The sequence below is a fragment of the Salmo salar genome, chromosome ssa05 (assembly GCF_905237065.1).
Source record: "Salmo salar chromosome ssa05, Ssal_v3.1, whole genome shotgun sequence".
Lineage (NCBI taxonomy): Eukaryota > Metazoa > Chordata > Actinopteri > Salmoniformes > Salmonidae > Salmo > Salmo salar.
The window spans coordinates 65859552-65880571 of record NC_059446.1 but is presented as its reverse complement, the minus strand read 5'-3'; the positions used below and the strand labels follow the sequence as shown (position 1 = coordinate 65880571).

Sequence of the window (21020 nt, the reverse complement as noted above, 5' to 3'; positions counted from 1 at the left end):
TGGAAGGGACCTAAGTGGTATATCAGTCATTTAGTTGCTCCTAATCCTCACTCAACCACTACCCCTGTAAGAATTGTCTGGAACAGTAGCCAAGAATTCATGGGAATAAGTTTAAATGATCTACTGTACAAGGGTCCTCATGTCCTAAATCAGATAAGGGGCGTGCTTCTGAGATTCAGGACTGGGTTGTATGCCGCCCTGGGCGATGTGAAAAAAATGTACAACTCTGTCTGGCTAGAAGACAAAGAAGTACACCTCCATCGATTCCTCTGGAGAGACAATCCTGAGGAGGTGATCGAAGTCTTTGCTGTCGTCAGGGTCAACATTGGCGATAAACCTGCTGGTTGTATCGCCCAGGTGGCAATGAGAGAAACAGCCAACCTGCCCCAGTTTGCAGCCATGGTTGAGGAGCGCAGAGTTGTGGTAGAAGATAGTTATGTGGATGACATCTTGACGTCCCACAATGACTTGCAGATACTGGAGAAAATCACCAAAGGAGTGGAAAAGATCTTAAAGGCTGGAGGCTTCTCCCTTAAGCCATGGGTCTTATCAGGCCAAAGTGGGAGGTCCGCAACCATAACTGATGCCAGTATCAGTAAGACAACTGTGAGTGTGCCCAAAACGCTGGTGTTACCCAACCAGATGCGGGACGAAGAGAGCAAAGCACTTGGAGCCGGCTATGAACCAGAGACCGACAAACTTTGTGTGATGACCTCTGTAAATTTCTCAAAGAGAGGAAAGTTGAGAACAGGAGTCGATTTGCGCGAAGAGGAAGTCAGAGGTAAAACTCCAAACCCATTGACGCGTCGGATGCTGCTAAGCCAGATCGCTGGATTCTACGACCCCATTGGTCTTGCCACACCTGCAAAGCAGAAAGGGGTTATGCTTGTGAGAGAAGCTTACCAAGAAGCGAGTATAAGCAGTCCAGTTAACCTGTTGGGGCTAGGGGGCAGTATTTGCACGGCTGGATAAAAAAATGTACCCGATTTAATCTGGTTACTAATCCTACCCAGTAACTAGAATATGCATATACTTATTATATATGGATAGAAAACACCCTAAAGTTTCTAAAACTGTTTGAATGGTGTCTGTGAGTATAACAGAACTCATTTGGCAGGCAAAACCCTGAGACATTTTCTGACAGGAAGTGGATACCTGATGTGTTGTATTACCTTTAAACCTATGCCATTGAAAAACACAGGGGCTGAGGAATATTTTGGCACTTCCTATTGCTTCCACTAGATGTCACCAGCCTTTACAAAGTGTTTTGAGTCTTCTGGAGGGAGATCTGACCGAACAAGAGCCATGGAACGATGATGGCCCATTAGACACCTGGCGCGCGAGTTCATGTTGGGTACCCTCGTTCCAATACGTTATAAAAGAGAATGCATTCGTCCACCTTGAATATTATTCATGTTCTGGTTAAAAAAGGCCCTAATGATTTATGCTATACAACGTTTGACATGTTTGAACGAACGTAAATATATTTTTTCCCCTCGTTCATGAAGTGAAGTCCGGCGGGCTTAGATCATGTGCTAACAAGACGGAGATTTTTGGACATAAATGATGAGCTTTTTTGAACAAAACTACATTCGTTATGGACCTGTGATACCTGGAAGTGACATCTGATGAAGAGAATCAAAGGTAATGGATTATTTACATAGTATTTTCGATTTTAGATCTCCCCAACATGACAGCTAGTCTGTATCGCAACGCGTATTTTTCTGGGCGCAGTGCTCAGATTATTGCAAAGTGTGATTTCCCAGTAAGGTTATTTTTAAATCTGGCAAGTTGATTGCGTTCAAGAGATGTAAATCTATAATTCTTTAAATGACAATATAATATTTTACCAATGTTTTCTAATTTGAATTATTTAATTTGTGGTGCTGACTTGAATGCCGGTTATTGGAGGGAAACGATTTCCTGAACATCAACGCCACAGTAAAACGCTGTTTTTGGATATAAATATGAACTTGATAGAACTAAAAATGCATGCATTGTCTAACACAATGTCCTAGGAGTGTCATCTGTTGGAGATTGTAAAAGGTTAGTGCATCATTTTAGCTGATTTATGGTTTTGGTGACGCCTGTCTTTGAATTGGCACAACATTACACACAACTCTTGTAAATGTACTGTCCTAACATACTCTAAATTTATGCTTTCGCCGTAAAACCTTTTTGAAATCGTAAAACGTGGTTAGATTAAGGAGATGTTTATCTTTCAAAGGGTGTAAAATAGTTGTATGTTTGAAAAATTTGAATTTGGACATTTATTTGGATTCAAATTTGCCGCTCTTGAAATGCACCTGCTGTTGATGGAGTGCACCACGGGTGGGACGCTTGCGTCCCACCTAGCCCATAGAGGTTAAGGACACTTGGGATGACCCACTCTCACCAAAACTACGGGAGGCTTCCATAAGACTCCTCGAAGAATGTGTGAGACTTGCCCAGATCAGGTTCGAAAGAAGCCTCACACCAACTGGAGCCATAGGCCATCCAATGGGAGTCACGTTTTCAGATGGGAGTGAGGCTTCCTACGGCGTGGTGCTCTATCTCCGTTGGGAGACGCAGAATGGGGTCATAGTGAGGCTGGTTGAGTCAAAAGCAAAGCTTACCCCTCTCAACCAGAAAGGAGACGTGATTAACGCAGAGGTATATGGTGCTGTCTTTTCGATCCACCTGAGAAAATACCTTGTAAAGCACTGCCGCATCAAGGTCGCACGCTGGGTCCACTTCGTGGATAGCCAAACAATCCTGGGAGCAATTCACAAGGATAGCTATGGCTACCAAACTTTCTTCGCTAACCGCATCGGAGAGATCCAGAAGGCTGGACCAGTGGAAGACTGGAGGTGGATTGAGGGCAACCTGAACATAGCAGACATCATCACAAGGGGAGCAACTCCTGAGGAACTCGATGAAGGGTCAGAGTGGCAACAAGGCCCAGAGTTCCTGAGTTGGCCTGAGGCTGAGTGGCCTGTGAAGACGGCCAGTGAGATAGTGACCAGCGTGGCTGATGACGTTAAAAGGTTGCACAGAAGAGCGTTCTCAGCTGTAGTCACCAGGTCTCAGGCAGAAAAGTTCTCAGACTTGCAAGACTCCGCACCGTGACCGCAGATGAAAGACCAAGGTCCAACTCCAGCAGTAGAGAGGCCAAAGAGGAAGCCCTGGGGTGTAGCTCTAGTGCGCCTTGTCGGGCCCGAACGATTCAGTAGCTTGTCTAAATTGTGTGGAACAATTGCCTGGGTTCGAAGAGCGGCAGAATCCTAGCTGAGGACAAGCTACCAAGCCTCGAGCTCAGCAAACTGGGAGGTGAGGGGCCCCAGGCTGTCTGTGGGAGAGAGAACAGCGGCTTTCCAAGAACTAGCCCTTGCAGCCCAAGACGGCGTGAACTTTCAGGATACGACCTTAAACCGCCTTGTGGTGATGAAAGATGACAACAATGGACTCTTACTTTGTGGTGGTAGAGTCCAGTCTTGGAATGAAGACGGAACCGCTGTACCTTTAATCCTGTTCCGGTCGTGGCTGGGGGCCTTGCTTGCGAGGGAAGCTCACGAAGCGAATCATGAAGGGGTGGCTGCCACACTGCTGCACACTAAAAGAAAGGCTTGGGTTGTGCAAGGTCAGAGGACAGTGAAGAAGGTAGTCAACAGGTGCATCACTTGCAAGAAGCAAAGAGCCCGGCTGTGCCAGCAAGTGATGAGCGCTCTTCCTCAGGAACGTACCAGTAGAGCAAACCCATTCGAGTATACTACACTAGACCTCTTTGGACCCTTTGAAGTGAGGGACGCTGTTAAGAAAAGAACCAAGAAAAAGGTCTGGGGAGTCGTGTATTGCTGCATGACTTCCAGAGCTGTCCATGCTGATCTCATCGACGACCAGTCTTCTGAGAGCTTTCTTCAGGCCTACTCCCGGTTCACTGCTCTGAGGGGGCATCCCAAAAAGCTATGGTCAGACAGAGGCACAAACTTCTTGGGAGCCAGGCCTGCTCTGAGAGAGCTACACAAGCACCTGGCCTGTTTGCAGAAGGCATCCGTTGAAGACAAGGCTGCCAGAAATAGCACAGAGTGGCAATGGGACTTTCATCCTGCAGACTCGCCACACAGGAATGGAGCAGCAGAGGCAGCTGTCAAGCTCCTTAAAAGAGCTCTTAACAGTCTTGGCGGAACAACTGGCTGCTACACCTGGGGGGAGTTCCAGACCCTTCTCTACTCTGCAGCCAACTTGACTAATGAGCGACCCATCGACGCCAGGGCACAGGAACAAGAGGACTCAGTGGAGTATTTGACCCCCAACTCCCTTATCCTGGGGCGCACCGGACAGGGAGGTGACATATACGGAATCGACATGGAAACCCGCTCTTGGCGCAGGCTGAGGGCTGTCCAGGCTGGAGTCGACAGGTTCTGGAAGAGATGGAGCGAACTGGCAGGACCAAACTTGTTCATACGACACAAGTGGCACCGAGCAGAGAGAAGTATCAAGGTTGGAGACATAGTCTGGATTGCGGACCAGAACGTTCTGAGGGGGCAGTTCCGGCTCGGCCGGGTTGCTACAACATATCCAGACGAGAAGGGGGTTGTCCAGGATGCGGACATAACAACCTGCATGGGTCTTCCTGCTCCCATGGTTATCAGGGCCCGGAGAAAGGACTCTACCATGCACACGAAAATCATCACTCGCAGGGATGTGCGGAGGTTGGTGATCTTGATTCCTGCTGAAGACCAAGAGGAGGTAAGATAAGTCCTCGCCATGGGTACCCAAAGACTGTGACTCTGTGTTCTTTGCATAGCTAGCGGGTAACCCTGGGAGGCAACTGAGTGCTTTGAGGGCAAACCTACACTCAGTGGGAGGAAAGGTGGTGGAGCCTACCTCCTTAGTTAACCTCTATGGGCTAGGTGGGACGCAGGCGTCCCCCCCGTGGTGCACTCCATCAACAGCAGGTGCATTTCAAGAGCGGCAAATTTGAATCCAAATAAATGTCAAAATTCAAATTTTTCAAACATACAACTATTTTACACCCTTTGAAAGATAAACATCTCCTTAATCTAACCACGTGTTACGATTTCAAAAAGGTTTTACGGCGAAAGCATAAATTTAGAGTATGTTAGGACAGTACATTTACAAGAGTTGTGTGTAATGTTTTGTCAATTCAAAGACAGGGTCACCAAAACCATAAAACCAGCTAAAATGATGCACTAACCTTTTACAATCTCCATCAGATGACACTCCTAGGACATTATGTTAGACAATGCATGCATTTTTAGTTCTATCAAGTTCATATTTATATCCAAAAACAGCGTTTTACTATGGCATTGATGTTGAGGAAATCGTTTCCCTCCAATAACCGGCAGTCAAGTCAGCATCACAAATTAAATAATTAAAATTAGAAAACATTGGTAAAATATTATATTGTCATTTAAAGAATTATAGATTTACATCTCTTGAACGCAATCAACTTGCCAGATTTTAAAATAACCTTACTGGGAAATCACACTTTGCAATAATCTGAGCACTGCGCCCAGAAAAATACGCGTTGCGATACAGACTAGTCGTCATGTTGGGGAGATCTAAAATCGAAAATACTATGTAAATAATCCATTACCTTTGATTCTCTTCATCAGATGTCACTTCCAGGTATCACAGGTCCATAACGAATGTAGTTTTGTTCAAAAAAGCTCATCATTTATGTCCAAAAATCTCTTGTTAGCACATGATCTAAGCCCGCCGGACTTCACTTCATGAACGAGGGGAAAAAATATATTTACGTTCGTTCAAACATGTCAAACGTTGTATAGCATAAATCATTAGGGCCTAAAATATGGTGTAAAATAGTTGTATGTTTGAAAAATTTTAATTTTGACATTTATTTGGATTCAAATTTGCCGCTCTTGAAATGCACCTGCTGTTGATGGAGTGCACCACGGGTGGGACGCTAGCGTCCCACCTAGCCCATAGAGGTTAACCAGAACATGAATAATATTCAAGGTGGACGAATGCATACTCTTTTATAACGTATTGGAATGAGGGTACCCAACATGAACTCGCGCGCCAGGTGTCTAATGGGCCATCATCGTTCCATGGCTCTTGTTCGGTCAGATCTCCCTCCAGAAGACTCAAAACACTTTGTAAATGCTGGTGACATCTAGTGGAAGCAATAGGAAGTGCCAAAATATTCCTCAGCCCCTGTGTTTTTCAATGGCATAGGTTTAAAGGTAATACAACACATCAGGTATCCACTTCCTGTCAGAAAATGTCTCAGGGTTTTGCCTGCCAAATTAGTTCTGTTATACTCACAGACACCATTCAAACAGTTTTAGAAACTTTAGAGTGTTTTCTATCCATATTTAATAAGTATATGCATATTCTAGTTACTGGGTAGGATTAGTAACCAGATTAAATCGGGTACATTTTTTTTATCCAGCCGTGCAAATACTGCCCCCTAGCCCTAACAGGTTAACACGTTTGTTTGTAAATGCCTACAAAGACTGGACTTTAGTTTGAAATTCTCACTGAGAGACTCAAGAGACTGTCCCCTCCTTGGATCTTCAATCAGTCGGCCAAGTGGGAGGTGTTGAGACTTCTAGCTCACTCAGGAAAAAAAAAAAAAAAAAAAATATATATATATATATATATATATATATATATATATATATATATATAAATAGATAAAAGAGAAGCAAATGGGTCTGATGTGTTCAATTAAATGGGGAACGAGTGATTTCTTTAAGTTTCTTAGATGCTCAGATATGTTACGTTATGTGCACATGCGCAGCTTCACTAGAGACTTAAATTACAGCACCTGGTAATCACTTCACCGCAGACAATCATCAGGAGCACACACCCCGTTGGTATGTAACTGCGAACTACTCAGTCTAGCATTAATGTTTAAGTCACTTATATGTTTGTGCACTGAACGTTTACCTCACTGTGTCGGTGTTAGTTGGCCGGGAGTAACTTGTAGCTCGCTGGGTGCGGTAGCTCAGCGACCCAGATGCTATATAGCATTAGGCTATTATTATCAGCCATTTGCATTGTGCTGATTGTTCGGAGCACTCTGCTGGTTTCTGGTGGCGGTGGTGATAGCGGTGGTTTGGTTCGGTGATCCATGGTGGAGTGCCGCATTATGTTGCGTTTGTGCGTGTGTAAATCCTTTGAACGAGGCATGTGGTGGCATGGGTTCTGTGTCCTGTGACAGCGTCCATAACAACCTGTGACGGCAGAGTCACTGTGCGCATGCTCCTCTGGCGCTGGGCATTCTGGGTGATGTAGTCGGTGCTGTTTTAAGCCAGATTTGCCACATCTTTGATGGTGTTGCAGGCGTATTTGATTTTCATTATTTACATTATTATTATATTACTTGAATAATATATTATATATTATATCTTAATAATATATTGTCATTATTTGTTTGTTGTATTTCAGGTTTATGACCTGTGGTCATTTGATTTAAAATAAAATGAAGGACAAACACGAGTCATGACATTGTGTGCTTCCTGGTGAGCCTTTTCGGAGGGCTAAATAACGAAAAATCCGAACACATGTTGATCCCCTGAATGCAGCTCACTTTCCAGCCCACTTTCCATCTCACGCTCTCAAACACAGTAGATCCCCTGAACGCAGCTCACTCTCCAGATCCCAATCACCAGAATTCTGACCACCTTTTCACACACCTGTATGTCATTATCACACACTATTTAGTTCAGTTCTTTGCACCCCCATCATTGTGAGGTATTGTTTGTTTTATAACACACTTCTATTTGGAGTGCTGTGTTAACTGTAATTTATTCCTCTAGTGTATGATAGATTTTGCCTGCTTCACTAATGATGCCTTTTACCTATTCCCTGCCTGTACTTTAGCCTATTGGATTTCCTGTTATCAACCTATTGCCTGCTCTCCCAGACGATGTTACTAGCCTTTTCCCTTCCTGTACTGTTGCCTTTTTGGACCCCCTGTGTATGGCCTTCTGCCTGCCCCTGGACCCAGCTACCTGACTCCTGCTGTGGTCCTTTACAATAAACACCTGCTGCGCCCTGCGCTTGAAACCAGCTCTCTCTCCCCCATTGTGTTCATTACAGAATACTTCACCAAAAACCACAGATGGATTCAACGGAGCTGCAACTACATCTAGCCAGACAGGAGGAATGAATCAATGAACTCTGTGATCTGTTTCACCAGACCATCCCTGCTTCACCGATATCAGGTGCCACAGCCTCCTCTCGTTCATCTCCCCCAAAATCCATGCCTAATAAATATGACGGCTCCCCAGGGAAATGTCAAGGATTTGTCATGCAATGTAACCTGTACGTAGACCATCACCCTGCTGACTTCACCTCTGACAAAGACAGGGTGGACTTCGTCATCTCCCTACTCACAGGCAAAGCTCTGGATTGGGTCACAAGCCTGTGGGCCGCTCAACGTTCTGATCTGTCCTCTGAATCACGTTTCCACGCCCTCTTCAAGGAGGAGTTCGACCATTCAGTTTCAGGTCGTCACACCGGGGACCTTTTATGTGAGCTGCGTCAGGGCCGTCGCTCCACCACTGAGTATGACCTGGAGTTCCACACCATGGCTGCAGGCAATAAATCAGTAAATCAGCTCACCTCAGTCTACTGGAGGGGTCTTAATCGGGTGTTACAGATCGAACTGGCCTGCAGAGGAGATTTAGTGGACCTAAACCAATATATCCGGATGTCCATATCCAACCTACTGGTGGACCGCAGACATCGTCGCCCATGGCCTGCGAGTCTTCCACTCTCTTCTCTCGTCCACCACAGTCTAAGAGCCCCGAACCCATGCAACTCAGCCACACCCCTTTCACGCCTGCCGCGAGACATTGGAGGTTGTGAACCTGTGCCTCTATTGTGGAGAGTAACCTCCTACTCAATAGCTGTCCCATTTGCCCCCCCTCGAAGAGGTGACCACAACCCCTCCACTTTTGCCCGGGTAAGCACCTCTATGTTTTGAATATTACCAAAAGGCAGTTTGGTATCACGGCTAATGGGGTCACTCAGATTGTGGAGGGACTAGTGGACTCAGGGGCCGCAGGTAATTTCATTGACGAACAATTGGCACAACAGTTAAGAGTCAAATTAATCCCTGTTAATCCTCCCTTTAGGATTAATGCGCTGGACAGACAACCTCTCGGAACTGGTCTTGTGACTCGCATGACTGAAAGTATCACCCTTCAGATTCGCCTCCTTCACTCTGAGGTCATTCAGTTAATGGTGTTGTCTTCGCCTAAAGAACCTTGGTCACCCCTGGCTAAGCCCTCACAACCCTGCCATCTCCTGGCGGCAAGGGAAACTGCTGTCATGTTCTCCCAACTGTTTTAAGAACTGCTTCAATCTGCCCTGTCGAGCCACCTCTATAGAAGGATCGGAGTCTGCCATTCCAACCCACATCCCACCTGTATATGCCCAGTTCCAGAGTGTCTTAAGCAAGAAAAAGGTGTCCATTCTGCCCCCTCATCGCCCGGAGGACTGCGCGATTGACCTTCTTCCTGGGGCATCGCCCCCTAAGGGTTGGCTCTACCCCTTGTCCATTCCAGAGAATGAGGCTATGGACACCTGTAGAGAGCCTCTTCTGTATATGGGATTCATCCATCCATCCACATCTCCGGCTGCATCCAGTTTCTTTTTTGTGAAAAAAAGGATGGTAGTCTCCATCCCTGCATAAATGACTTTACCATCAAGAATCGCTTCCCTCTTCCTCTGATTCCGGGCGCACTAGAACAAGTTGGACAGGCTGTCATCTACTCCAAACTCGACCTATGTAGTGCTTACAATCTGGTCCGTATCCAAAGTGGGGATGAGTGGAAGATGGAGTTCATCAACGCTAGGGGTCACTACGAATACCTGGTTATGCCCTACGGTCTCACCAATGCTCCCGCAGTCTTCCAGTCCTTCATGAATGAAGTTTTCCAGGACATGATCAACCAGTTCCTCATCGTGTACATTGACAATATCTTTATCTACTCTCACTCCACTGCAGAACACGCACATCATGTGCAACAGGTCCTCCAATGGCTTCAGGACCACCATCTTTATGTCAAGGCTGAGAAGAGCGCCTACGGTAACCTTCCTAGGTTTCACGTTGACACCAGGAGTGGTCAACATGGACAAAGGCAAAGTCACGGCCGTGCTTAACTGGCCCAAACCTACCACCATAAAGGAACTACAACATTTCCTAGGATTTTCCAACTACTACTGCCAGTTCATCCGAAACTGCAGCAGCACAACCTCTCCTCTGTCAGCTCTCACCAGTCAAAAAACCAGTACCCTCCAATGGACCGACACCACCCTACTGTATTTGGGACCATGAAACACCTCTTCAACTCTGCACCCATCCTTAGGCAGCCAGATCCTACCCTTCCTTTTGTTCTGGAGGTTGATGCATCTGAGGTTGGCGTAGGAGTGTTTCTCTCTCAGCGGTTAGGGACACCTCCCAAATTACACCCATGTGGCTTCTTTTCCAAGAAACTGTTTATCTTGAAAATATTCTTATAAAAGCATATTCAACATCGTTCCTCCCAATTAAGTTTTTATGTGAGAAATGCCAGAACAATCTGAGTTACCCAAAATGCTGTATTTTCAGGCCTTCCTGGCATCCATAAACACCTGATATTGAAGCTGAAGTCAAAAAGGCAAATAACCATGCAGTAAGTACTCATGTGAAATCAAAGGAAATGAAGAGTACAGAGTAGCTATTAATTCATAGATGTCACAGAAGTAACTGGTGCATTGTAATTTGCTGTATTTTCACCCCTGAAAGAGAGATCTCTTCACTAGCAATGCAGTGAGGGGGAACTTGTGTGACTTGCCATGAAGTTAGTGCAGTCCTTTTGTGGTCTACTACCGTTAATCCGTGTCTATGAACAAGTGTGACAATAAGCTCTCTGTCTGAACTGCAATCCTCTTAGGCAAGGCTTTGTGGGTAAACTCGCCTCATGCAAATTCTAAACCCCATTTAGCTTTGAGGGACTAGTCAGCTGCATTGAGATTAATGGTCGAGTGACTACTTGATTTAATAGGGTTATTTCACTGCTTACGGGGGAAAATAAACAACAAAGTTAATGCAAGACATTCGTCACTGATGTCCTCAATCTATCCTCTGCTCTACGAGGGAAGGGAAGAAAAAGTTTTCTTTTTGCTTTCAGAATGTTTCAGTCTGACTGTCACTTTATTTTTTGTTAACTTCAGATGTTTGGGAGACTTTGCAGTTTTTTATTATTGAGAAAATGACTGTATTTTGTTAAACGATAGGAGTCAATTTAAATAAAAGTATTGGTTTGTGGTTTGGGAAAAATAGCCAATTCAGATTGTTTTGATATTGTGGATTCAGGCCTTGTTGCTCAAACTATTTCTGCTTTTGATATCTTCCCTAAAGTAAGAAGGAAATAGCTAACAAAAATGGAAGAAAGAAAATGTGCAAAGAGTTAGAAAGTATATTTTGTATGTAGAAATGATTGCGGTAAATTAGAGTGTATGGATTTTTTCAACTCTATTAGAGATAAATGCTGTGGAGAGAAAGTGCTGGGCAATTTTCCATTACGGGGTGAAAAATGACAATCCTTGTTTATCTTTTTCCATGCCGTCAGCTTACTCCCAACTTTGCTGCAGGGGATTACTGTGACTCTGTGGGTATGGGACTGTCACTGACGTTTCTCTTTCCGTGAGACAACACAACACTATGTGACACAGGTGATCTGAGCCTAGCAGTAACACATTTCACAAACTAGTCGCTATGGTCAAAATGATTAACACAACTTACAAATACATGTTTTAATTACTCTCCATTTACTGTAAATATTATAAATTCTGAATTATACACCCTACACACATAAACATATAGACTGTCCACATAAAAGCACTCACACACACACATATCCCCAGCTGCCCAAACCGCCTGTCTCTCTCCAAGCCTGCTCAGCACAGCCAGCGTTCTCCAGGAAGTAGAGCTGAGATTACCTAAAGCTGATTGGCCAGCTCCTTAATGTGTGAGACCTTCCAGCGGACGGCTTAGGCTGTCATTACACCAGCCTGATCAACACAGAGCTCCTCACACAGACAGATGCCATTTTGGAGAGAGTCAATCGAGGGAAGGATGGATGGTGGGTAGCAGCTTAGGTATGGAGGGACCTCACATGGAGGGTTAAAGAAGCAGCATAAATCCATCCACTATGTCATTGTGTTCACCAGTGTATTTGAGTGGACTGATAGGTCTGATATGCAGTACAATGGGTGAGCTAGGTTCATATTAGATATACTGTTGTGCACAACAGTGTAGCCATCAAATGTGTTAAGATAGAGAAACTTAGTAATATAGATACTTGAATGTGAGTGGTCAAACTAGGCTGTCATGCGAAATATCTGCTTCTCCTCTTCTCTCTTTCCCCCCACCATCACACACACACCACCCGGTCAACCTGTTGGCTCAGAGTCTACGCCATTCATCCAGCCTGTGACTGACAATCGATTGCTGTGATAGCTGTGCCGTGAAGCCAGTTTGGGTTGTGATTGATACGGCCTATCAGCTCCATGCATCTGGACACTGGCTCTGCTGGAAATGGGGCATGACGGACAGAACAGGGTCCTTCAAAACACAACCCCTCCCCAGCTGCTCACATTGATCCCATCCACTCTGGATTTCAGTTTGACTTCTAAATCTTCCTTCACTCTGGCTGGGCGATAGTAAACACCTCCACCAACTCACTCAGTACAAAGGAGATTTGACATGTATTTTGCAGTGCAGGCAAGTGAAGGGAAGCTGGATCATTGTAATGGGTGGAATGGATTAAGATATCAAACGTGATTTAATGTGACAGCAGCTTCCACCGGTCTGTTATCCTACTTGTCTATGTTATCTACAGTACAGTACCTTGACACTTTCATCAATATCATTTTTTAATTCAGTTTATCTCCTGCCTTTCTCTCATTAGACTGCCTGTCTGGAGTTTTTATATTGTTTGTGTATTGTATATGGATCTACTGAGGCACATTACCAGATGTCTGAACTGCTGCAATACTATTTCCCTCAGTTTGTCACTCCAGCATTCATCTTGGGGACTGTCTGTATTTATTGGCTTTCATTCCCTCCCTCCTAACCTCACTCCTTTCCTCCGTCTTTTTGCCCACGTCTTTCAATGACAAGGTGGAGTTATGTTCAAACAGCTTTCTAGCGCCCCCTTGCTTAACCAAAGATACAGTGCAGAAGATTAAGCTCTGTGCGTGTGTGCGCGAGTGTGTGGGTGTGTGCGTGCATGCATAGATGCATTTGTGTGTCTCCCAGACTCTTCCGGAGGAGAAGGGGGTCTCGTTGTGGTGGCACAAAGACAGAGCTTTGAAGTGGGTGATACTGGCAGAGCTCTCTCTCCCTCTGTGTGTGTGCCAGGGAGACGGGGTAGCCTCATGCCCTCTGATCTCTTCAAAGTACCATATCTCCCTACCGTTACTCTCTACCTCACGCTCTCTCCTTTTCTCTTCCTTTCATTTTCTCTCTTGATCTCTCTCTCTTTCTGTTTCTCTCTCTCGTTCACTCTCTCTTTTACTCAATCTCTCATTCTCGATTACTCGCTCTCTTTGTCTTTGCTTGTCCTCTACTCTGTCCCATTCATTTTATCCACCGTATTCCCCATTTTTATCGACAATTCTCCCCATTTTTAGTCCCCTATTTCTCCCCAAAACGTTTTGTTCTCTCATTCCATCTGTGCCTCTCTCTCTCTTCTCCAACCCCTCCTTCCTGGCGTTATTCCAACCTGTCTGGATCAGGACATCGTTCAGATGGGTATAAAATCCCCAATCTGACGGAAGCCTGGGGTCTTTTCATAGACAGAGGTCTGCAGCGTAGTCATCTTCATCCCCCTGTCAAACTTCATACTCTTTCCTCCTCTCCCCCCCTGCACCTCTCTAAGATCAGAATGAATGGTCGGTTGGTTGAAAATCCAGCACTTGCAGAAAGAGGAAATGAAGAATATATTTATAATTATTTAACTACATGTACCATACATGTGAGCAGTAGCAGTAGAAGTATTGCTGTCTATTAGTTTACTCCAATCAGGGTAGGGTGGGGTGCAGATAGATTGTGGGTTCTATCAAGTTAATTGTTTGCATCATTTCTTTTCTTTTTTCTTTTTTTGTATCCATTATATTCCTTTATACCCCCCTCCCACACCATATTGACGTCATATTAGCTATCATCATAGATAGAACTAACGCGTTAGTAAACCCGCTACAATCATGCAGTACAGTGTACAGAAAGCAGTTTAGCAATTACACAGGCGGGCCCTGGTGGCAATAAATTAATACAACCAAAAGCTTACCTTGACTTGGAAGAGTTCCATTGTTGGACAGACATAGCCAGCTAGCTAACATAGCATCCCTCTCTGTTTGAGCCGCGTGTTTTGAGTATGCTGAACTAGCTAGCTGCATTCACTAGCTAAGTAAGTGAAAGTGAAAAGAATACAACGAAATATAGCTAGCTCTCGCTCTCGCTTCTCCTTCATTTTTAAATAAATTAAGTTGTTCAAAACTGTTCAACTACTCACCACATTTTATGCACTGCAGTGCCAGCTAGCTGTAGCTTATGCTTTCAGTACTAGATTAATTATCTGATTCTTTGATTGGGTAGATAACATGTCAGTTCATGTTGCAAGAGCTCTGATAGGTTGGAAAACGTCCTCCGGAAGTTGTCATAATTACTTTGTAAGTCTATGAAAGGGGGCTTCCTAGGTTTTATATTGAAGTCAATATACCCAGAGGAGGACGGAAACTATATGTCCTCCAGCTACACCATGGTGCTACCCCAGAGAGTGCTGTTGAGGCTATTGTAGACCTTCATTGCAAAACAGTGTTTTTCATCAATTATTTGGTGACATTAATATAATTAGTATAGATATCTCAAAATGATAACTTTTTTTAATGTTTCACAATTTAAAAAAAATGAAATTCACTGAGACGGAGCTTCCACTGGTCCTGAACCTCCATATTTGTAACATTTCTACCGATATTGCCCTAAAAATAAATACTTTACCCAGGAGTATAATGATATACAAGCAGGTCTGAGTTTTACATTTTCAATTTCCTAGCTTTGTGTGTCGCAAGAACTTGGAATAATGTAAAGCTGGTTGCCCTTGCTTACCTCTCTTACACTAGGATCTATCTTGACAAAAAAGAGAGTGTCTGAATTAGACAGACCTACATGAATGAGAGTTGAATGAAAAATAAAACACCACAGTGGTGTTTTTTTTATTTTTTCCAACTTCAGTTGTATGGGTCTTTTCTCTTCTAGACTCTTACCCAAACAGGCATGCCTGGCTTTGGGCAGTCGAAGCCAATGGCCATCAGGAACTCTGCCCCCATTTCACAGGCTGTGGCCTCTCTCAATCCATCTCCCCTCTCTCTCTCTTTTTCTTTCTCTCCCCCTCTCTTTCTCCCTCCCTCTTTCCCTCTCTCTTTGAAATAAGGTGGTGTGAGTTTTATTCAGAGATTGGCTGGTCAGGTCCTGAGTAGCAGTAGATAGAGAGAAGAGAAAGAAAGAGTGAGGAGAGAGATTGCTGGAGAGAGATCTGCTTTGGTGATTAGCCCTCTCTGACATGACCGCCAGACCCCTCCAATGGACGTATTTGGAAAGGTAGTGATGGACTCACTGAAGATGAGAGGAGAAGTGGAGAAAGAGGGACTGAGTGACAGACAGCTTGGAAGAATGGACTCCATAGTGTCAGGTGTGAGGCAGAGGAAGTAGCCATTGTTTGCCCTGTGGGTGTTGTTTGCCCTGTGGGTGCAATACAAAGCCGATCTCAGCAATAGTTCAGATGTCTATTAATTTACAACTTCAATTATGACATGGAACGATAATGATTGAATAGTTCAACATAACATACACTACCGTTCAAAAGTTTGGGGTCACTTAGAAATGTTCTTGTTTTTGAATGAAAAGCACATTTTTGGTCCATTAAAATAACATAAAATTGAATCTACATAGGCGTACAAAGGTTCATTATCAGCAACCATCACTCCTGTGTTCCAATGGCACGTTGTGTTAGCTAATACAAGTTTATAATTTTAAAAGGCTAATTGATCATTAGAAACCCCTTCTGCAATTATGTTAGCACAGTTGAAAACTGTTGTTCTGATTAAAGAAGCAATGAAACTGGCCTTCTTTAGACTATTTGAGTATCTGGAGCATCAGCAATTGTGGGTTTGATTACAGGCTCAAATGACCAGAAACAAATAACCTTCTTCTGAAACTCGTCAGTCTATTCTTGTTCTGAGAAATGAAGGCTATTCCATGCGAGAAATTGCCAAGAAACTGAAGATCTTGTACAACTCTGTACTACTCTCTTCACAGAACAGCAAAAACTGTCTCTAACCAGAATAGAAAGAGGAGTGGGAGGCCCCGGTGCACAACTGAGAAAGAGGACAAGTACATTAGAGTGTCTAGTTTGAGAAGCAGACACCTCACAAGTCCTCAACTGGCAGCTTTATTAAATAGTACCCGCAAAACACCAGTCTCAATGTCAACAGAGAAGAGGCGACTCCGGGATGCTGGCCTTCTAGGCAAAGTTGAAAAGAAAAAGCCATATCTCAGACTGGCCAATCAAAATAAATGATTAAGATGGGCTAAAGAACACAGACTCTGGACAGAGGAATTCTGCCTAGAAGGCCAGCATCCCGGAGTCGCCTCTTCACTGTTGACGTTGAGACTGGTGTTTTGTGTACTGCATAACCCTTAGATCATCTTAGCTACATGCTGTAATTAACTCATGAGTTTCCTGTTGGCCAACTCCTGAGTATAATTTGAGATAAAAGTGATGCACTGTGGCCTTTTGTGGTTCTACTATATGCCCGTCACAGGGGGCTGCTGATTAATGAACCAGTTGGATCTCCAACTGGCTGAACTCTGGCCCAGACAATGGGGTGGCAGGGTAACCTAGAGGTTAGAGCGTTGGGCTAGTAACCGAAAGGTTGCAAGTTTGAATTCCCGAGCTGACAAGGTACAAATCTGTCGTTCTGCCCCTGAACAAAGCAGTTAAACCACTGTTCCTAGGCCGTCGTTGAAAATAAGAATTTGTTCTTAACTGACTTGCCTAGTTAAATAAAGGTAAAATAAAATAAATTAAACTCATACACTGACCACCAATCATAAATTACTCCCCTCAATCTTGTGGCACTTCCAGAATAAAAAGTACAAATTGGTTCCTTACCAATTAATTAAAAATTAAAAAGGGAAAATAATATAAGCCCAAGGCGGTTAGTAGTGGATGTAAAGGTATATGTACATGAATATTACACCTGTGGTATTGGTTTAGAAAGCTTAGCTTTGTGAGTAGCCTACATTAGCGGTTGTCATCCTATTGTTTAGCTTGCCTTTATAGCGCTGGTTAATGATTGATGCATTTTGTCTGGTGTGCTTGTATTTCCCAGGTAGCTGCTGTCATAGTGATGTGACCTCGCTGCTTCTGCCCCACCTGACCACCTGACCTGTACCAGCTGTCTCAGAACAGGAGGGGCCTGCCCCACACCAACACCTCTACTTCGTCATGGCTGTCCCTCCTTGGTTATGTAGTTAGATATTTGGTGTGCGCAGGTATATGAGTGTGTGTGTGTGGGGGGGGATAGCTGGTACTTCTATTACCATCTTCAAGTGAGTGGCATACTAGTCTACTGTGGTTCATTTATACTGTACCTAACTGTGGTAGCTGGGGCAGCCAACCAGCCAATCATGGAAGAGAAGCTTCAGGTGGGGTGTCACCCAGAGCTTTTGATGTATCCACTTACTTTACCCTGTTTTCCTCTGTGTTTGTTTACTTGTTTTTGTTTTTTAAGCACTGGATCATATTTATCTGATGCTACTGTATCTATGAAGTATGATATTAAAATGTTGTGTAGTACTTATGAATATATAAATTATCATTAGACAAAAATGTATCAAATGGTATGATAAAAACCAACAGTACTTTAAAATATGATTCACAGCTTTTTTCATAGTCCTATTTTACTATCATTTTACTCTTGCTATCCTCTCCCTCTCTCTTGCTCATGCAAACACAGGCACACTTGCACACAAATATCTCTATCTGCCATGATCTGAGTGTAAAGAGTGGAACATGTGACATAAATTACAGGTTTGTTGATCGCCTGAAGCACTCACCCTCTGGCCAATCAATAGGCAGTAGAGTCAACCACTTTCCCTCCATTCCCTCCAAATGTCTCATCCTGTTACATATTTTCCAGGAAGGCTTATTTAGAGATAGTAATAGGCTTAATTAATCTCTCAGAGGGGTGATTATCATCTCTCTGATTTCTCCTCTGGGCTGTATGTGTGTGCTATCACTGAGTTCTCTGAAAAGATGGGTAAGACTCTTCAGTGTGCAGCTTCAGTGTCAGCTCCTAGCCTTTTCTGCTTCCGACGTCATGCATCCTTTATTATCACTCTCCCCTCACAATCCCCCGGCATCAGTGGGCTTTAGCTCTTAACTCATCGCATGCATACACAAATCTGAAGTGTTTTATTATTGTTATTTTCTGCTACTCTTGCTGAGTCATTGTACCAAGCTTTTTAATTTTGTTTTTTTAATTTGTACCTTGCTGAGAAAAGGAACAAAATGAACCAAAACCACCAAATAGTTTGTGAACCTATCACGGGCTGTTGGTGGCACTTTAACTGGGGAGGATGGACTCGTGGCAATGGCTGGAGCGGGAATCGAGGATTTGTATCAAAGACAACAAAAATATGGTTTCCATGTGTTTGATGCCATTCCATACTCCGTTCCAGCCATTATTATGAGCCATCCTCCCCTCAGCATCCTCTACTGGAACCTATCCTCAAGGTCTGGCATCACTATTCAAATCTATGCATACATGTACGGTAATGTAAGTTAGCTTCTCATATCCCTGAGAAAATGCTTATTTTATGTAAAGCTTAAAGTTTCTTGAATTGTGGTGTGGGCGATGAGAAGATAAATGATAGCTGTGGATACATGTGAAGGTTTTTCTGCTTTAACTAAGTTGAGCTTTATTGCTGTAATATATTCCTTCACTGCTTGTAAAAGTTCTCAGCGTCGCAGAATATGATTATTCACAATGGGAATCATATTTTATGAGAACGTTGATGTTCATAAAGGAATTTGTGGCACCGTATATTACTCCTCGGCTCTTTATTTTGCCATTGAAACATTTACTTTCATTGTGTCTTTTTGATAAATAAAATCTCCTAAATATCAGAAGTGAATACAGTGTGATAATGTTTTACTCTTTCAAAATAGCAGTACTGTTGTGTTTTGTCTACTGTACAGAATGACCAATGGTTATGAGACCTACATTATGTTAGTGGTTCAACATTTCCTCATAAACATGGTAACTTTGGTACATAAATATAAACCTCTACCACGTGTTCCTTTATCGGGGCACTATTGTACCCAGATTGATGGACAAGCTTAACCCAGAAGATGGAGTCCATTTTTCACAATGGTTGACTCAGATAGCACGCCCCCCTCTGTAAATAGGACATGAACAAGCTGATAAATTCCCTGGAGAATGTGTGCTGATGGGAATTTATATTTTTAGGAGAGCAGTTATCACTTTTTTGGTCAACGTCGGCTAGAATGTTAATAGTTTTTTGCAGAGGGAAAGGCTGTGAGGACGTGGTTTGAAGTGCTATATTGGAAAGGCTTCTCTCTAGTACATAGGCCTCTAAAGTAAAGAGCCCTTCTTTTAATGTACTATACTTGAGAGCACAAGGGTCGCAATAAAGGTATTTTCTCCAGTAATACACCTAGGGCAAGGATCCTCCATTGTTTGAGATTGCAGACAACTGACAAGGAGTAATGGGGAAAACTGAACTATGTTATCCACCGAACAATGACAATGACAACAAGTGCCCATTATTAAACATGTGCAATAATATGTTCCACTGAAGTACCTATTTGTCTGCCTGTTAAGGACCCCAGATCCAGCAACACAATGCTTTTCCAAACACAATACCTTTACTTGCGTTGATTTTATCAAAGCTCTGTCTATAATATGCCTTATAATACAAATCCAACGCAACCTCCAAAGAGAGATATGGCGTGTCGTATACAAATCATATAACTCCATTGCCAGCTTCTAGGATTGCATCATTTTACAAACCATCTTCTTGAGCAAGGACAGATGTTACGTCAGTACTTTAAATCTATAGTCAGAAATTCAGGGTCTCGTCCTGTAAGACATCCTTGATGAGAGGAATAAAGAAGAGAAAGAATAGGTTTTATTCTCCCTCTCCAGACACTCAGGGATGTATGGTTTTTTGAACCCTCCAAGATTTGCTCTGATAATTTGCTCTCGCTGTTCCACCCTGATGAATCTTAATCATGCGAGGCTCTGCTCCGTTCGCTGCACTCAGACATGATTAGCTTGTCCTGATGCCAGACCAGAGAGCTACAGCTCCAGCCGACCAGTTGGACAATACAGCACAAGGTTTTAAATAGATTACATTCACGTAAAACGTTTTCTGTCTGTCCTATCTGTTTCTGTTCTCTCTGTTTCTCAAGTCATTCGATTTTAGGGCTATTTGTAATTACCTTTAGTGCGGTTTGAGACGTGGGTTTGAAGTCATGTCATTTCTCTCTATTTAACCCTTTAGAACCAATACCGGATGTCGACCTCCTTTCCTTAAATTACTATAGCGGCCGCAAACAGCCTTGTTTTTCTAACAGTAATATCTGTGTCAATATCACAAAATGAACTTGCTAACAACCTGTTGTCGTATTCACATCGCTGTTTAAACCAAAAATAGGGTATGCTGTCATTTTGACTTGATTTTCTTTTACTTCGTTACTCAAAATGACAGCGCAGACGTGACTTTTCATTGTGAAGGAGGCTGTATCTATATATGTTATATATTTAATGAGGCAGATATATGTTTAGTGTTGTCGATGTTTGATGATACGGATTTGGACATGTCCTTGCATATTGAAAAGCGATAATGTCGAGGTGAATTAAATAAGTAAACAGCAGATATATGTTTAGTGTTGTCGATGTTTGAT

At 43.4% G+C, this 21020-nt stretch overlaps 1 protein-coding gene across 2 annotated transcripts in view; it reads left to right on the top strand.

Moving 5' to 3' along the window:
• Positions 1-19217, top strand: part of LOC106605505 (t-SNARE domain-containing protein 1) — a 135990-nt gene extending 116773 nt beyond the window's left edge. For both annotated transcript variants that reach the window (XM_014201240.2, XM_014201241.2), the window contains one exon: positions 17419-19217. The gene's annotated coding sequence lies outside the window, so the exon portion shown is untranslated. The remainder of the gene's footprint in view (positions 1-17418) is intronic.
• Positions 19218-21020: the final 1803 nt, after the last annotated feature.